Below are 17,665 nucleotides of genomic sequence, written 5' to 3'. Positions count from 1 at the left end.
TCGGGAACTATGTGGTTTGAAACCAAAAATTTGCCGGAAGTCACTATTACACGCGAACGAAGTCGCGGGCAAAAGCTATGAGTAATAAATAACTTATTGGTCTGCTTGATTGGTTTTACGTCGTAGTTTTAATACTCTAAGATTATAGCGTTATCAAAATCATCTTTAACATACGATGAGATCTTCATGCAGGTGTAGGCAGGTTGAAAATCGTAATCACACTATCACACTAATTGTTGTTGTGTCACTATTACACTACTTGTAAGGGTGTTTGTCCGCCAATCACACTTGAAATTTGGTGCACAGACTGGATATGGGCTGACTCGGGTGATAGGATAGTTTTATTTCACAGTAACGTAGGCGAAGCCATTAGAAGCTCGAATAAAATAACCCACGGGTCAATGAATGATGTCAAATTGTTAAAATATTATTTTTTGTATAAATCTCTCTAAAAAGGTAATTTTAATTTTCTTATTCTTAGGATCATAAATTGGTACCAATATAAAAAACGTATTCAAAGTAGTACATTAAGAAAATATATAAATAACAATCTAAGAGTCATCGTTTAAAAAAGAACGCATCTCAAAAAAGGTCATAGGACCTATAAACCTTGCAAAGCTACACCTTTTTAACCTGCAAATAACTTTAAAAACAGAAATGTACATAATTTTCTAAGCCTTTATTTCTAATAATATTAGACCTACGTCTAAACGAGAATACTTTGGCCGTAACTTTTACAAAATTTGTGAGTAGACTTTAATGAAACATCGTTCCCTTTTAAAATTGAAATAGGGTCCGACAGCCCTTTACCGAAACTCTGCTTATTAAGGGTTTGGCCTTCTGTTGCGTAAAAAGATAGTTTATGACTGTAATGATTAAGTAATATTTTTTCTTGGTTTTAATTGGAAGAGATCACCTTATATTACGTCCATATTTCACCATTAAATCTGTGAATATCGTTTAAGAAAAGGTTTAAGGTTTTTGTTTAGCAGAGGACTTATTTTAGCAAAAGGCGATAATGAATACTATTCTAAAGTATATAGGCTGACTTTTGATTTGACGAATTCCTGTCGGGAGTTGATAAAACTATTAATTTCGGACCTCAAGGCTATTTTTGTAGGAAATTTGATGTATTATCACCTCCCGTGAGGAATACGTCGAATTACAAGTCGGCCTGTACTATACCTATATAATTAAATGTCTTAATGTTTATGATATTATTTGTTTTGTTTTATTATACTTATAAATTTTACAAACTACATTATTTTTTACGATTATTTTTACTTACTCTTTATTGCACCGACCTCATTCTCACTGTATCACCTAAAGGTTGGCTAACAAGGTCACCTATGGCATTAAACTCACCCTTGTACACCAAAGTTGCAAAAAGTTAAAAATAAATAAATTCTATCTTCTAAGTTATCACTAGAAGTTTCAGAACCACAAACCTCAGTAATGCCAATATCAACTTGGGATTTGAGACCAATAACCAAATATACAGATACAAACTCTCAGACCAAAATATTATAAATAGAATCAGAATTACTATCTACAATCAAACACTTTAAAGTGTGGGAGAGCCATGCTTCGGCACGAATGGGCCGACTCGACTGGAGTGATACCACGGCCTCACAGAAAACAGACGTGAGTACCGGAGGCCCAATTACCTTCCTTTTTCTTCCTTCCCAATCTTCCCATCCCCGATTCCCTAACAACCCTCAAATTTCTAACCCCAAAAGGCCAGCAACCCACTTGTAACACCTTGTAACTTGTATTTCGAGTGTCCATGAGCGGCAGCGATTGCTCACCATAAGGTGATCCGTCTGCTCGTTTACCGGTTTATTCCACAAAAAAAACCAATTGGTGAAAAAACGATCACAAGATTTTCTCAGGCGAAAAGTCATGACACAGCGATCTTCAATCAAAAACACCATTTAGGTTAAGTTCACAGTAAATAATAAATTGAAAATAATAGATAACAAAGAATTAGTGGAGCCATTAGCTATTGATATAAATATCGGCTTAGATGGTAGAAATAAACGCGGTCACCTATTTGTACACTCGGGTACACATGAAGCTATGACTAACCAGTATAAACTAACCTTTGAATGTGAGGAAAGACCACACAAAGCAAGATCATGTTAAACTGGATTTTTATAGCCTTATGTGTAGCTATGTGCACACACGCGTCAGCAAAAGTCAGTCAATGATCGTAACCCCATAAACTCATAACGTACAAGTAAAATGAAATAAAAGCTTTTGAAAAGCAATACACTTGATAGACTTTAGTGCTATGAATATCAATATCACATTTTTATTTCATGAAAGATAAAATGTTAACCAAAGAAGTACATAAAATTTTGTTAAGGGTTTATTTATAGTTAAAACGAAAAGCAATACAAAATTTGGTTGATGAACTGTACCTATCACCAAATATACTTTTAATGATAAAAAACATTATATTATCCTTGATTTTGTTTTACAATTTTTCTTTTTCCTGGACTTTTCCCAAGTAGGTCGGTAGTTTTAACCAGATTTAACTGTCAGTATTTTTGTTAACTAAGGACCACCTGGTCTTTAGGGGATCACTACTGGCCTGCTCTTCATAAAAAGAATTGCTATCACAATATAGTACACTATAAGGTATGGGTTTATTAAAGAGCGCTACTGCCCAATACCTGTCTAATATATAAAACAGTATACTACCAACTATTGTTCAATCAATCAACGTCTTCAAATAAACTAAGAATTCCTAATTGCAGTAACTGTACCTAGAAAATATCGTCCCAAATTCAAATTCCCAAGAGCCATCCCCAGATTCCAACATACGGCTATCCTGTATTTCTGCGATACATTTTTCCAAATTAAATCCTCTGGCTGACAAATTGGGTGCTTCATTATAGAGCCACAGGCGGCACCAGACTAATGGACGAAATAAACGAGAATTTCTGATCGTTGTAAGTGAATGTCAGTGTAGTCGTCTCATGTTGAAGTTTCTACAAGAATTTGACTTTGATATTGGAGTTGGAGAATGAAAAAAGTTCAGAAAAGTATAAAATAATGTTCAATGGTCAAAAATATCTGTAAAACGGTAACAATAATTCACGCTTGAGAATAATAAATAATTATGTACCACTATTTTATTGTATTGTGTACATTAAAGATTAAATACATAAATAAATAATGTTCACGATAAAGCCTAACGCAGAATACAATAATTACTTTTTCAGTGGGTATCTTAGAGTGAATTAAGAGACTGCATCACTGAATCTAAATATGCTACATACTGGGTAAAACTGAAAATTTGAAATTCGACTAAGCTAAAAAACACGTTGAAGACACAAAGAATAATATTTGGTAATGAACTGCATTCAACTTTAAAAGCAGTTGAATGAAAAGTAACGCCACGTATATTTCTCTTCTACACCGCATAATCCAAACCCAATATTTACGCATCCAACATTACACCACAACTAATAAAAGACTGCAGAGCCAACATTAATATTCTGCGCTAACAATAAAATCGAAACTTGTATGACCAAAATGCTCCCACAACTTCCCAAGATACACAAAAACATTGTTGAGGCTATCTCGGCTTGCCAAACATGTTTACTTGAAAACTAATATCAATATTTAACTCCAAATATCACATTGAAACTTGTAAACGGTTTAAAACGTCTCTGGGGTCCATAAGACAGTTTTTAAAAACTTTTATCTCAGGAGTCTTTAAATTCTGAACAAAATCTTCTTGGAATTTTTTGTTTCATACTTGTTCTAGTTTTGGACGAGATATAATGATGTTTACAAATTTTGCTCTGTGTAACTCAGTTTTTGGGGAAAAAGACCAAAGTGCGCCTCTAAGGACCTAGATAAACTTTGTGAATACGTAGGATGATTCGTATGAAATTGTATTTAGTTTTTACGTGTGTTGCTACTTGCTTAGTGAATGCTTTAATTTTCTAAGGAATTTACTAGAGCAAATGTAATTATATTAGACAAAATTTGTTGTGAGAGTAGGTTTAATATAATAAAGCGTTAGAAAATGGTCTTCATTTTGTAGTTGCCTAGTAGACATATTACCTTATGAATTTCTTACTTATGTTATCGCACTTAATATGTATTATAAAAGCAAAAATTCGTCAGTTTGTGCGTATGTTTGTTCAAAACGGCTAAATAAATCGAGCTGATATTTGGAACATTGCAGAACAAAAGGCTCTTATTAAATGAAGGGGGAGTGAGCATTAATCACAGCGCTTTCTCTTAAAGTAGGGTGTCCTTGAAACGAATATTCCTGCCCAGACATTTTTTTAGGAATAGAGGGCAAACGAGTATACGTTTCACCTGGTGGTAAGTAATCAGCGGCGCCCATGGATATCTGTAACACCAGAAGAGTCACAGGTGCGTTATCAGCTATTTAAGAAGGAATACGCCCTTTTTTAAGGTTTGAAAGTCGTATCGGTTCAGAAATACCGCTGACGACAGCTCATTCTTTGATAATATTTTTTTATATTATCAACAATACTATAGTAACTCAGCAGCCAATTTAGTAACCTCAATAAAAATAAACGGGCAATAGAACAAACACTCGAATCATTGAATAGTTCAAAACGATGTAATAGTCAAAGCGAATACACTAAGTATTATTGTTAAAACACACATTACATACGGTTTACGAGCGTCTACAAACAGCACAATATGAGGTAATGCAAGAAACTTCTTAAGCATACAAACTTTATGCATTTTGCTCAAACTCCGTAGATTTGAGCATTCAAACAATATTCTCTTGACAACTTGTACCGAAGGAGCGGAATTCTGCGACAGTTTTGCACGAAATCTGATATTACGTAGACGAATGAGCATAAAATACTGCTTTGTTCCTTGGGTGATCGCAAATGCGACTATTCAGCAATTCTCCCAAGTAATATTATTTAGGATTTTTATTATCTATTTTTGTTTACATAATATAATTCGAAGTCTGTCATAATTTATAATTTCTATTTTAGTGGGTGTTAATAGGGAGATAAAAAGCGAGGGTTTCATTTGGATTTTTGCACCTCCTTCTATGCTTTCGGGGTGTATTTGTTTTTTAATAAAATCGTTGCCTTACACATTAATATTCTCTTGTGTCGTGGGGTGCGTTTACATACACATGACACTCAGACACAAAGCAACAATTTGTAATTTCCACAAATTGTTACTCCGTGCAGGAATCGAAACCACTACACGTTGCACTGCAGCCGATTGTCTAGCTACCACATCTACCGTGCAGTCGATACCATTTACTGGTACTTAAGTATGTACTACTTAAATCTAATTTAACATATTCTGATATTAAAACCAAATGCTGTCTAGCAACGTCTAACCAACAAAAAATCTCCAGCTATATAAGTAGGTCGGTACGGATTTTCAGAGATAAGATTTTATTACATGAATTGTGGGTATATAAAAGTTATCTCAAATACTCTAGAGTAAATAAATAATATCATATGAAAAGATATTACATTACTTCATCCGCCATATTTACTAAATGCCCGTTTTTATTGCGTGGCCGTTTAATTTAATGTCGTTTTTAGTTTTTGACACGTCTAGATGGCGCTGGTGACGTAAAAAGTCTATGTCTCTTGCTATCAATAATAAATGATGAAATAAGTTGATCTCTTTATTTATTGGAGTTATTATGACTATTTGAAATGTGTTATTCAAACAAAATATTGTCAGTTTTCATAAGGAAATCTTAAACAATAGTTTAAATAAATACCTATCAATATAATAAGATTTGCAATCATTAACATCTACTTTGTAAAATATTTACATACGTTAACAGTGAAGCGGTTTATTATCGTATGGTAATGTTTGATGTTTTAATAAGAATGGTAAATAAATTATTAAGAATAGTAAATATTATTAGACTCGTACATTGATACAAAAGTTTTTCTGTTTCATTCAAAACCTAACTGATCCATTTTAAATACAGTTTGGATTTTTTAAATGTGCACCTCCGTGGGATCTGTCCGGGGATAAAAGGCGTGACGATAAAAACTGACTATTAAAATCTCAATTTCCCATATATTTTTTGTTATTTTAACAAAACCAAGAAAGCTCTTAGTTTTTCTTCAACAAACCAAACGTATTGTCATATATTTCACTTAGTATGCTTATATAGGATAGAGCAATATAAGAAAGTAGCCCACTCAGGCTTAGATACCCGTCTCCTGAACACAATAATCTTATCAGATCGCACAGAATGACAGCCGCACAAAAAGAGGTGACCTATTTTTCGAACCACATATCTAGACTAGGCCTAGGTGCTTTTAAAATAGCGTGACGGTTTTTATTCCAAGCGTGGTACAAGAGAGGGTAAATAAAATGTGATAGTCACTTTAGTTATAATTATATAGATGCTGTAAAATTTACCAGTTTATATGCCTGAAATCTAGCTTGTTTGTATAAAATTTGTATTCAATAACTTAAGTTTGGCGTAATAACTTTTCTACCTTTAACTGATTTTTACATTAAAATGTAATGTGTAAACTGTCGTTGTCATTTCTTAAACTTAGTCATGCCGATATAGTCCAACCAAACATCTAAACCAAACGTGTAAGTAACAAAGGTGCACATAGGTTTGAATCAAACTGCATAGATTACAAAGGGGACGTACTTCGACAGTTACATCTGAACAGTCTCATGTAATCGAGTACGATAGGTCGTTCCAAAGTTCAAGAAATTACAAACAATTGCAAACATCGAAAATATATTTTTTGTTTCCAGAACCAAGAAAATAACAAGACTCCTTATTTGACCATCACATTTGCGAACACTGCCTTCAAATTAAAGTATCGATTTAGCTCAGTCTATCATTTTTGCTTTAAAAATGAAAATAACAGGTCTGTCAATAATTCTAGGTGCATCGATTAGTGCTGCCATAATGACGTACGTATCGATTTTATACAGCTCTATAAGTAGTTAATGTATATTCCGTCGCTTGATATTCTAGGACTGAAATAGACATCTTGTTTTATTCATTTGGAAAGGTGACTTACTGCTATTTCTATTTTACTTAAAGGAAACTTAGTACCGCACTCAGAGACTTTTAATAATTACTTAAACTATTCCTTAGTAACGATTTTATATCGGAAACAATTGCTAAGGACTAGGTTAAGTAGCCATTAAATGACTCTGAGTACGACGGTTTTAGGTTACATAGAACGGTAAAGCAGATATCTCCAAAACTCCTATGATGTTTAAATACTAAGGTAATCAGACTCGCATTAAAGAATTTAATCCATCTAAATGTATAAGGAGAATAAATCGATAATCCTAATAACCTATGAAAAAGAAAAGCAGTTCATCAAAAAAGATGACTACTTACTCAAAAAACGTCTTTAGTCTGACTGTCTTTCGTTCAGATAGACTTAAATCCGCCATATATGGACTGCTCGAGTAGTTACCCTGTGATTCACTTACATGAACAGAACTGTTCTTGCAGTTAGAGTCAACAGCTTTAAGTTACCATGTATAACTGCTCGAGCATTCAATGTATGTACTTAGAACTCTGTAGTTCAGTATGTAGTCTCAGCTATCAGCAGATTCTGACTGCTTTAAGCAGTCCGTGTTTGGCGGCACTTAGAGTTCCACTACTACTACTACTAACTATAACTGAAATCATAGTCAATTTTAAACGATCACAGAAGACCACAAATCTCTTTGTATGAAAAAGTAATTGGATAGGTTGTACCGAATTTTCCCATCATATATGTTACGGTAACGCCCAACTGATTTTCAGTACAATGGTCGCGCTTTAATCATACTCGTATCGTCCGATTTACTTTGTAGAATGAATAGGTATCTAGGAAGAAAATAGTAATCGTCTGCATAAAACTATTCTTTTTTCACGTTAATAATAGAATTGTCTAAGTCAAATGACTTACATTCACTTCGGTAAATGTTAATGTTGAAAAAATTCAACTATATTCTGTTTAAATAGATTGTGTGGCGACACTGACAAGTGACAGATGACAGAAGTCGCACATAGACTATCGACGAGCAAATCAATGGATGACGTCACAAATATCCTGCATCGCACATATGAAGTTTGCATGCGAATTAACACGGATAGAAAATCCCAACGAACAACAGTTGGGCAGAAAGCCCGCCAGGCATGATCACCTCGCCTGGTCGGAGGATTCTCCTTTTCTTAGGGAACTTTACTCGCTGTTCCCTAAAGTGGTGACCCCCGACGTGATTGAAACCAACCTTCACGGAGCAGATCAGCACCGTCATCCTCATCGCCACCTTCCCTCACCCATCACTTCTCCGCTGAGCGGTAATCAAGTCGCAGCCAACCAGCATCCTCGGCCTCATCAGGGACCACCACATGCTACATCGAAGATATGCAGCCTGGTTCTTCCCTACGGCCTCATCAGCGTCTAGGCACAGCACTCTGCACACGGTCTGAGGACGTCTTCCTCCCGTCAACGCAGACGCCAGCCACTACGCACCTACCCTCGCAGCATCAATTCCCCGACTCACCGTGGGACACTGCGAGCTTCACTACTCCGACTCACTGGAGTATCGCCCTGCACCGCTCACCCGACTCACTGGGCATTCAGCGGCACAGTTCCGACTCACTGGAACTAGGGACATTCTACACTGGCTCTGGCACCGCTCATCTCAAGCATCGACAGCCGTCTCAACAGGATCGACCTCCGGTCTTGGGGGGGAGTGATGTGGCGACACTGACAAGTGACAGATGACAGAAGTCGCACATAGACTATCGACGAGCAAATCAATGGATGACGTCACAAATATCCTGCATCGCACATATGAAGTTTGCATGCGAATTAACACGGATAGAAAATCCCAACGAACAACAGTTGGGCAGAAAGCCCGCCAGGCATGATCACCTCGCCTGGTCGGAGGATTCTCCTTTCCTTAGGAAACTTTACTCCCTGCTCCCTTAAAATTGAAATAAATAATAACAATTAATATGATTTTATTTCTTCTCTCACCGATTTTTTTCGTATAGCCGTTGTGTCTATGTCATTAGCTCAGTTCGAAACCTGATCGTCAGTTTTATATTTCCAAAATACAATTAAATATCAATTGCATATAGTAGGTCAAGAGAATATAAAAATGCAGATTTATTTAAAAAAAGAAGGTTAAAAAAATATTTATTTATAATTAGATGTATATTAAATTTCTTGTTTTTAGTTTAAAAATAAGTAATATATTATTTAATGTGACGTTTATTACCTGTCATCACGATATAATTTATTTAAAGTGTCATACTTTCATAATAAAATAGCGCTGCAATTGAATAGCCAGAAGAGCAAATATTTAAAATAGTGTCACGATTAACAAAAAATGAGTCACCACTATGAGTAAGTGATGCAATAAAATCGTTTTACATTTTTATTAATCGTAAATAATATCAGTTTTATTAAAATCGTCATAAAATGTTTCAAATTCTTCTTCTGTTATAATTACAGTGGAACGCTGACATTGTTCAATCAATCAAAAGTTGGAAGGCAAATTGATTGGCATCGCTCATTCTCATATTAGGTACTTAGGTACTATGCCAGTCCCGAGTAATGAGAAAAAATAATTTATCGCTTTATCTAATTTAATCATCGTAATTTATTGTTCTGTAACGTCAAAATAGAGAATTTTATCCCAGAAAATGAACCCTAATATCTAGGAAAATAGTGTATACAAAATTTTCCAAAGAAGAAAAAAAACCTAATTAATCCACTCACCCTTTTAATCTTTGTCTCGCAAAAAAAAATCTCGGGGAAAATCACATACAAAAAAAAATATATCTTCACCACATTCACAGCACTGGACACTCAAAAAAAATCGGATCTACACTGTCACACTCGGTATTAATTTATCCTTCACAAATAAATTGTCTAAATATACATTTTCTGTCACCGATACGAGAATAGTGCGGGCATCCGAAGAGCGAATTTTTACTGATTCGATGACGGAACGCGGGGACGTGCGTACGACGCGACGGTCCGCGAGCGACTGGCCTGGGGCTTGGCTTAATCAAAAGCGCGGGAAACGCAGGCGAAAAACGCGCGAAATTCACCACCGCCATAATGTATTCGCGCCATTGCGAATTCGTTTTTCAGAGTTCCGTGATCAAGGGGTTTGGTGTATGCATTTTGTACTTTGGAACATGTCCCAACCTACGAAAATCTTATATCTAAATTAAGTTTCTGATGAAAATGGAATTGATTACTATATTTCTTTAGAAACAATTCTACGTATTTTTGTCTACATTGCTTCAGAACTATTCACAACATTTTCACCAGTACGTTTAACCGCTCAAAGGTGAAAAGATGCTTTTTTGAGCCTTCATTCGCCGTCAAACTCCATAATGAACCTTTTTGTTTCCAGTTCTGCATTGCGTCGTTATGCGCCTATTTTATGACTAATAATGTACAAAATTCAAAATAAGTTATGTCACAATATCACATAGAATTACTATTGCATTCTGCCGAGTAAATACATTGAGCTAAATATTCTTTAGTAGTACGCTTCTGTGTTCAAGTTTACTAAATTGTATATAGATTTCTTACCTAAACTAAGGTTCCTGACCAAATAATATTTAAATAAGCTGATACAGCCATAATTGTATGCAAGATGCTATGACATTACCCCGGCATTGGTGACCTATATGTCTGTGTGACCAGGTGGTTTAAACGCTAAGAGTATTTTACCACTGTTTATCGAATTACGTTGCGATTTCGAAGAGCTACCTTAATGAGTTGGTTTCGACATTTTGTCTCAGAGTAGTACGATATGCCGGCCACATCTAGTTATTTAAGAGATTTGACGTATTACGAGTAACATTGTAACCTATTTTCAAAAATAAATATAATTTATCATTGAATGTACGCCGTACCTAATCTACCGTTAGTCCACGCTACAATAGCGACGCGGGCATTTTATTTGGATGTCCTGTCTTTCTATGAGGTATTCCTCGAAGCGCAACTGTTTTGAAGCGCACCTCTCCAAGCGCACCTATTTTATTCCTCGAAGCGCACCCGTTAGTTGCGCTTCAAGGAACTATTAAAAATATTAATTTTTATTTCCTCGAAGCGCACCTATGTTTTATTTTTGACTAGAGAGGGGATGCTAACTGAAACTATCGATAATAAGATATCGATAATCTGATACACGTAGCGCTATCTATGAGCAAATAAGGTTAAACCTTTAAAAATAGTTTCTTGTCGATGTATGACATCGCAAAATTAAATGTTCCGCTTGAAACCGCCAATCAACGACTTTTATTAGTTATTTTATACAATATTCAAGAACTCTGTACTCGTCGACCATAGATTGTTATTTTTTTTTAATAATGATCCTAATGAGTGGACAAAGACCTCAACCGAAAGTATTAGTATATTACGTACACTTTTTAATTTGTGACAATAGATGCGCGTGTCGCGGGAGCAGTGTACACATATGCGAATAAAAAATATTAAAACTGGACTGTATAATAAACGGAATAAAAGTCTTTGAGTTCAACGTTTGTTTGGGAAATGTCCAACAGATGTTCAAGTAAGTAATAATAATTATACGTATGTCCGCAAGGCAGCTTGTGGCGAGCTGTTGGGCAGTGGCGACCCCACGGACCTGACTCCCGGGAGAGGCCCTATTTTTTAACTCCGGTTAGTACTCGTGACTATCCGGAATAGCCTCTCCTGCCTCATTCTTGCCTTAACCTTCTGGCTGGTTGCCTTCAGCTCCACTTGGGCAAGGATGTATCCCAGTAAGATGCGGGAGTCTTGACCGTACTTCCGGGATTGCTCTGATAGCCGTGGAATGCCTCTTCTTCCTCGAGCAGCTCAACGTATGCTGCCCTCTTGTCGCTACATGCTAGCGGCCGTTTTCGGGTTTGAGTTTGCTAGTCACCCCCTGCCTGTTTATCCGTATGTATCAATATTGGTCAGGGGTAGGGGCCATAGTACCCATAGTTAATCGGTTAACTTTTCCACAGCCACCCACACCCATATCCCTATCATTTTCTTTTTACCATATCTCACAATAGTCCTGCATCAGCCGGGGATTGTCCTTTGGTGTACTTCCATAGTGCATACAGGAATAATCGCCGGCTGATGTCCCATTACATTTAGATTAAAATTGTTCAACGGGCCTCTGCGAGTTGGCTTCGGTTCCTCGTATGCCTTCCAAAGGTCCAGGACCACAGGGTCCCGTACAAGGAAAGGACAAACATAATTAATTATACGTATTATACTAATACTTTCGGTTGAGGTCTTTGTCCACTTATTAGGATCATTATTAAAAAAAAAAACAATCTATGGTCGACGAGTACAGAGTTCTTGAATATTGTATAAAATAACTAATAAAAGTCGTTGATTGGCGGTTTCAAGCGGAACATTTAATTTTGCGATGTCAAACATCGACAAGAAACTATTTTTAAAGGTTTAACCTTATTTGCTCATAGATAGCGCTACGTGTATCAGATTATCGATATCTTATTATCGATAGTTTCAGTTAGCATCCCCTCTCCAGTCGAAAATAAAACATAGGTGCGCTTCGAGGAAATAAAAATTAATATTTTTTAATAGTTCCTTGAAGCGCAACTAACGGGTGCGCTTCGAGGAATAAAATAGGTGCGCTTGGAGAGGTGCGCTTCAAAACAGTTGCGCTTCGAGGAATACCTCCATTTTATGTCCTTTGTTTTCTATTTTTATATTTATGTAATTTTATGTCAAGAAATACAAGGTGCACAAAACCACAGTGCGGTGATCAGAGTCACCAACTATCTAAGACAAATAAATACACATCACAAAGTGGCGGGTTAAAATTTAATCAACAAAAATAAATAAGAAAAAAGTCAAACGGAACCATCGCGATGCGCGCCGTCAGCTTGCTCATCTCTTTTTTTATTTGACAAAGGAAATCTTTGTCCGCTCAGTTAATATGAATGTCAAACGTACTGACTTCGTTATAGAGTAAAAACGTTTTCATTTCGACAGCACACGTAGTTACGTTTAGTATGACAGTGTTGCTAAAATGTCAACTGTCAATTTTAGTGTAGTGAGCGTGTCAATCGTGTTTTGTTTTTTTTTGTGTTACAATTTACATAGTTTTGTTAGTTGAAGAGTTGTTAGTGTAACTACTGAGCATTTTGATTTTGATTTTGATGTTAATAGGGATGATGACGAGGTATGGAAATAAAAAATCTATAAGTATTTCAACTGACATGGTCACTGTGTCATAATATATTTAGACATAAATAAACATGGTAAATATCCCGTCTCAAGTTTTAATGATAGTATTAAAAATCTATTTAGTCCGTCAGTTAGGTAATAAAAAAATACACACTTTTTTTATTTTGTCATACAAGATAACAATATTATGTTAAAACGAATCAAAGTTTGGGAGTGGGAGAAAATACTACATTTCTACATAATATATAAAATGTACCTAGAAGTGACGTTACACGATATTTAAAATCGATATATCTTCGAAAGTATTTGTTTCCGAAAGAAAATAAAAAATACGTGTCTAATATTTTAAAATAATCTACAAGACGGACATTACAATAAAAATCGCCATCTACCCAATTACATGGTTTTGGTAAAGTATAATTTGAGTAGACATTTTAGATTCCAAAAGGTTTTATTGAGTGTTTTGTTACAGTTTATATTCCCTTACGTGGATGGAACAAGTGACACATGACAAAAGAAAATTGAGTGATACTTTTAATGAAATGTAGGTTTACGCAACTCGACCTATTATTTCAGAGTTAAATGAATGGAGTTAAAAGATGATAATACAAAGGTATTATGCAACATACTTTGTGGTGGCCCAGAGGTTTAAGACGCTTCTCATGCATGAGGGTTTGAAACTTACCAACGGCAAGTACCAATATGACCGTGTCCAAGTTATATGTGCTTTATAAGATTATTTATCACTATTGACAAACGGTGAAGGAAAACACCATGAGGAAACCTAGGCTTATAATTTCTAGTTTGAAATCGCCAATCCGCATTAAGCAAGCATGGTAATGAATGCACAAAACCTTCTCTGTGTGAGAAGAGGCCTTTGATCAGCAGTGGTCACTTATAGGCTGTTGACCCGCAATGAGCAAGCGTGGTGATTAATGCAGGAAACCTTCTCCGTATAAGAAGTCAGCCGTCAGCAGTGGCTTCTTATAGACTGATTATGCAAAAATTTTTTTGTTCCGTATGTATCATAATATTTGTGAGATTGAAAACAGATATTAAAAATATACAGAAGCGTTTTATAAATACGTGTCTCAATGATTCTGAAAACAGTATAGAGACAAAGTCGTGTTCTCAACCAATAAAGAGGTAATGTTATACTAATCTGTGGAGCAAACTACCCTTTACCCTCTTATGTGGGTATTATGGTAGGATTGTCATTAAGGGTATTAAGATACTAATACAATACGAAGAGTGGAAAGTATTTTCCTATATAGGAACTTTTTTCTTCTACTTAGGGACTATTTATATTGCTAGATTAATGTTATTGGTTTTAGACTGGCCTTTTAATGATCCAATTTTATCAATAGTAAAAAATCTGAAGTATTGGCTCTGATAATTAACTCAAATTTTAGGATCTCTATTCTGTAGAGGTTATCATTTTGAGTTATAGTTTGATTGCCATGTAAAGAGGGTGAGTCTGTTGCAATGTACCGATAATTCTAGACTCTATACTATTACTGAACATTGAACTGAAGATGACTCAGTTTTATTTTAATGTCCGTCTTGAGTGTTATTTTAAATATACTTTCGAAGATATATCGATTTGATATGCCACGTGATGTCACTTCTAGGTACACTTTATACGTAGAAATCATGTATTTGCCACTCATATTTACTCTTAGACTGATGCGTTTTTTCTAAGTTCATCTTATATGACAAAGTAAAAAAATACGCCTCTAATATTTTTTCATTACCTTACTTACGGACTAAATTGACTTTCACTTTTCATACCCCGTCATCATCTCTACTACAAATACAAACCGGGCAAGTACAGAAACAATAGAAAATACCAATTAACAAAACACCACCATATCGTTTAAAACCCAAATCCCACAGATCAGTTTAGTATGTAAATGTTCTGTCAAAGTTTTGCAGTAGGTAATTGAATTTTAGATTCTGTTTTCAATTCGTTAACTGAACTAGGTTTGGGCGTGGTATCTGTCGTGTGCCGGATAGTTTATGGCCAAATACGGGAGGGAAGCCTTGACTAGACAGCTTGCTTTGACACTTTTTAGTTGGTAAGTGTAACGTAGATAATAAATTGTGAGAGATGTCACTGTTGTGATGGTGATATGTGGTTGATGTTGATTTACTTGTAAAATGTGGAATAGATGATTTTGTTGATGTTGTAATATTATTTTGAAGTCGTGGTTTTTTTCTTACTAGTACAAACATGTTTTTAACAGCCAAAGAAGTGTATCATTGTAAAGACGTAGTTAATTCTAACACAGGTCAGTATTTAAAGACATAATATAAAAGAATATTACTTCTTATTTTAAAACATGGACCAAATTAGTTAATTAGGAATTCATATTATTTATTTAATCTGAAGACGGGTCAGAATTTAAGAAGATAAAAAAAATCACTTTTAATTTTAAAAGATAGACGAAATTGGCTAATGAGGAACTCATAACATAACATAGGTCCTGTATCTGACGAAGTGTGATAGCCACATTACTCTTTAGTGATTCAATATATTTCTTTGTGTAAAAAACCCTAGTTTTTATTACACTTGCATGGACTCTACTGCCTGGGTTTTAAGAAAATATATACTATAAGCATCCTTTTAAACCATAACAAAGTACCAATCAATATTACTCCACGACACTCTTTAAATTAAAAACCCAGACAGAAAAATCAACAGTTTATTTTTAAAACAATCAGTGTTACATTCAAACTAGACTAATTACCGTGTTATTGACAGAAGGCAGGCAGGCTTTCAATTGCGTCATTCGACTTTTCAAAGAGCTCACCGTAAGTAGGCATTGTTTTTCAGTAGCAAATGTCAGGTGTATTGTTGATCACTCAGTCCTTTGTGTGCGTGATGTTTTGCTTGTACTGTCTTTGGTTTTCGGTTGAATATAATATGTGTTCTTTTGAAGGTTAAGGTAATATAATGTTATGTATTTTGTTCTTTGAAGTGGTAAGCAGAGTCTAAAATTGAAATTGTAATTTTAATCACGTGATTAAAATTTTGAAATTACGTCTTCTTTGTAGAAAAGGATAAGGAGAGCTCCATATTATACAATTATAATGTAAAATTTTTTTGACCAGGTTTTTTTAAAGGGCAGACGGATTACCTGATGGTAAACAATCATCGCCACCCTTGTACAGCCGAAACACCAAAGGCGTTACTAATTCGTTGCCGGCCTATTGGGGGTTAGGAATTTAAGGGGCGTTGGATAATCGAGGACTGGGAAGATGGGAAAGGGTTAATGGGCCTGCGGTAACCCCACTCACACAACATAAGCGTTGTTTCACGTCGATTTTCTGTGAGGCCATGGTATCACTCTTGTTGAGCCGGTCCATTCATGCCGAAGCATAACCCTCCCACACTTAAAAGGTTATGTTATGACTTCCATATATCACGTATGTGACGATTATGGGTCATAAATATAGACAAATGTTGTAAAAATCCAGCTCGATAGAAAATGCTGCTGGTTTGCAATCCCTAATCACAATTCTAAAACCAAAATCATACCAATTACAAAACCCCTTGACCAACGAGACACTAGAAAAATACATTTCTTCTTGAATATAAAAAATATTTTCTAGTTTAGACTTAGGTAAGGCTTACAACAAGAACGTTTTAGGTTACAATATCGGTCAGCTAGTCCAATCCAGTTTATCTTGCTATCAAAATACAAGCTCTTGGCTTAAGGGATTGCTTGTACCAAGAGCTACATATCAAACTACACAAAACCAGTATAACCTGACCCGTGAATGTACCAAAATATTGTACAAAGCGAGACTAAGATAAACTGGTTATGTATAGCTTCATGTTTTGCCTTGTGTACAAACTGATTTGAAAAGCTTACTACGAGAACGTTATTGAATTTGAACATAAATTCAATTTGATACACTGTAGATGCTTGGGCTGTAGATGATTGGTAGACTATAAGCCCTCTTACAGGAGAGTAGAATCCATTTTGCAACCGCCCCTACTCTTGCTGTGGGCACATTTCACAGAGACCTGTATCCTTAGTACGAGTTTGCTTTACGTCTATCGAAAACGAAACGACAGCGCGTTCGGCGTTCTGATTGGCCGGCGCAAATTAACCAACCAATCAGAGCGCCGAACGCGCTCTGGTTAAATGTAAAATAAACTTGTACTAAGGGTATAGACGGCACAAACATGGCATATGGCATACTTTTTTATGTAAAGGAGGCCTATTTACAGTCCAGCAAGGGAAACTGTCATACTTTTACTTTATCTTTTACTTGTATCAGACTCAAAATAAGCACATAAATAGCGTATTCTTGTATGAAAATACGTAGAATTATACAGCTACATAAAACATAGAAGGATAAAAGTTTGTCAAAGGATTCCCTTTAATTTAGTACCTACTTCAAATTGTATTCCCTTTCAACATTTACAATTTCTAAAGTTTTGAAATTAA

General features: G+C 35.4%; 1 protein-coding gene across 1 annotated transcript in view; it reads right to left on the bottom strand.

Moving 5' to 3' along the window:
- Positions 1–10,018, bottom strand: part of LOC118270382 (octopamine receptor beta-2R) — a 206,815-nt gene extending 196,797 nt beyond the window's left edge. Inside the window, exon 1 of the mRNA XM_035585956.2 lies at positions 9,756–10,018. The gene's annotated coding sequence lies outside the window, so the exon portion shown is untranslated. The remainder of the gene's footprint in view (positions 1–9,755) is intronic.
- Positions 10,019–17,665: the final 7,647 nt, after the last annotated feature.

Source organism: Spodoptera frugiperda, chromosome 13, assembly GCF_023101765.2.
Source record: "Spodoptera frugiperda isolate SF20-4 chromosome 13, AGI-APGP_CSIRO_Sfru_2.0, whole genome shotgun sequence".
Taxonomy (NCBI): Eukaryota; Metazoa; Arthropoda; class Insecta; order Lepidoptera; family Noctuidae; genus Spodoptera; species Spodoptera frugiperda.
Note: the sequence above shows the minus strand (reverse complement) of the source record. Positions and strands in the feature narration are given on the sequence as shown.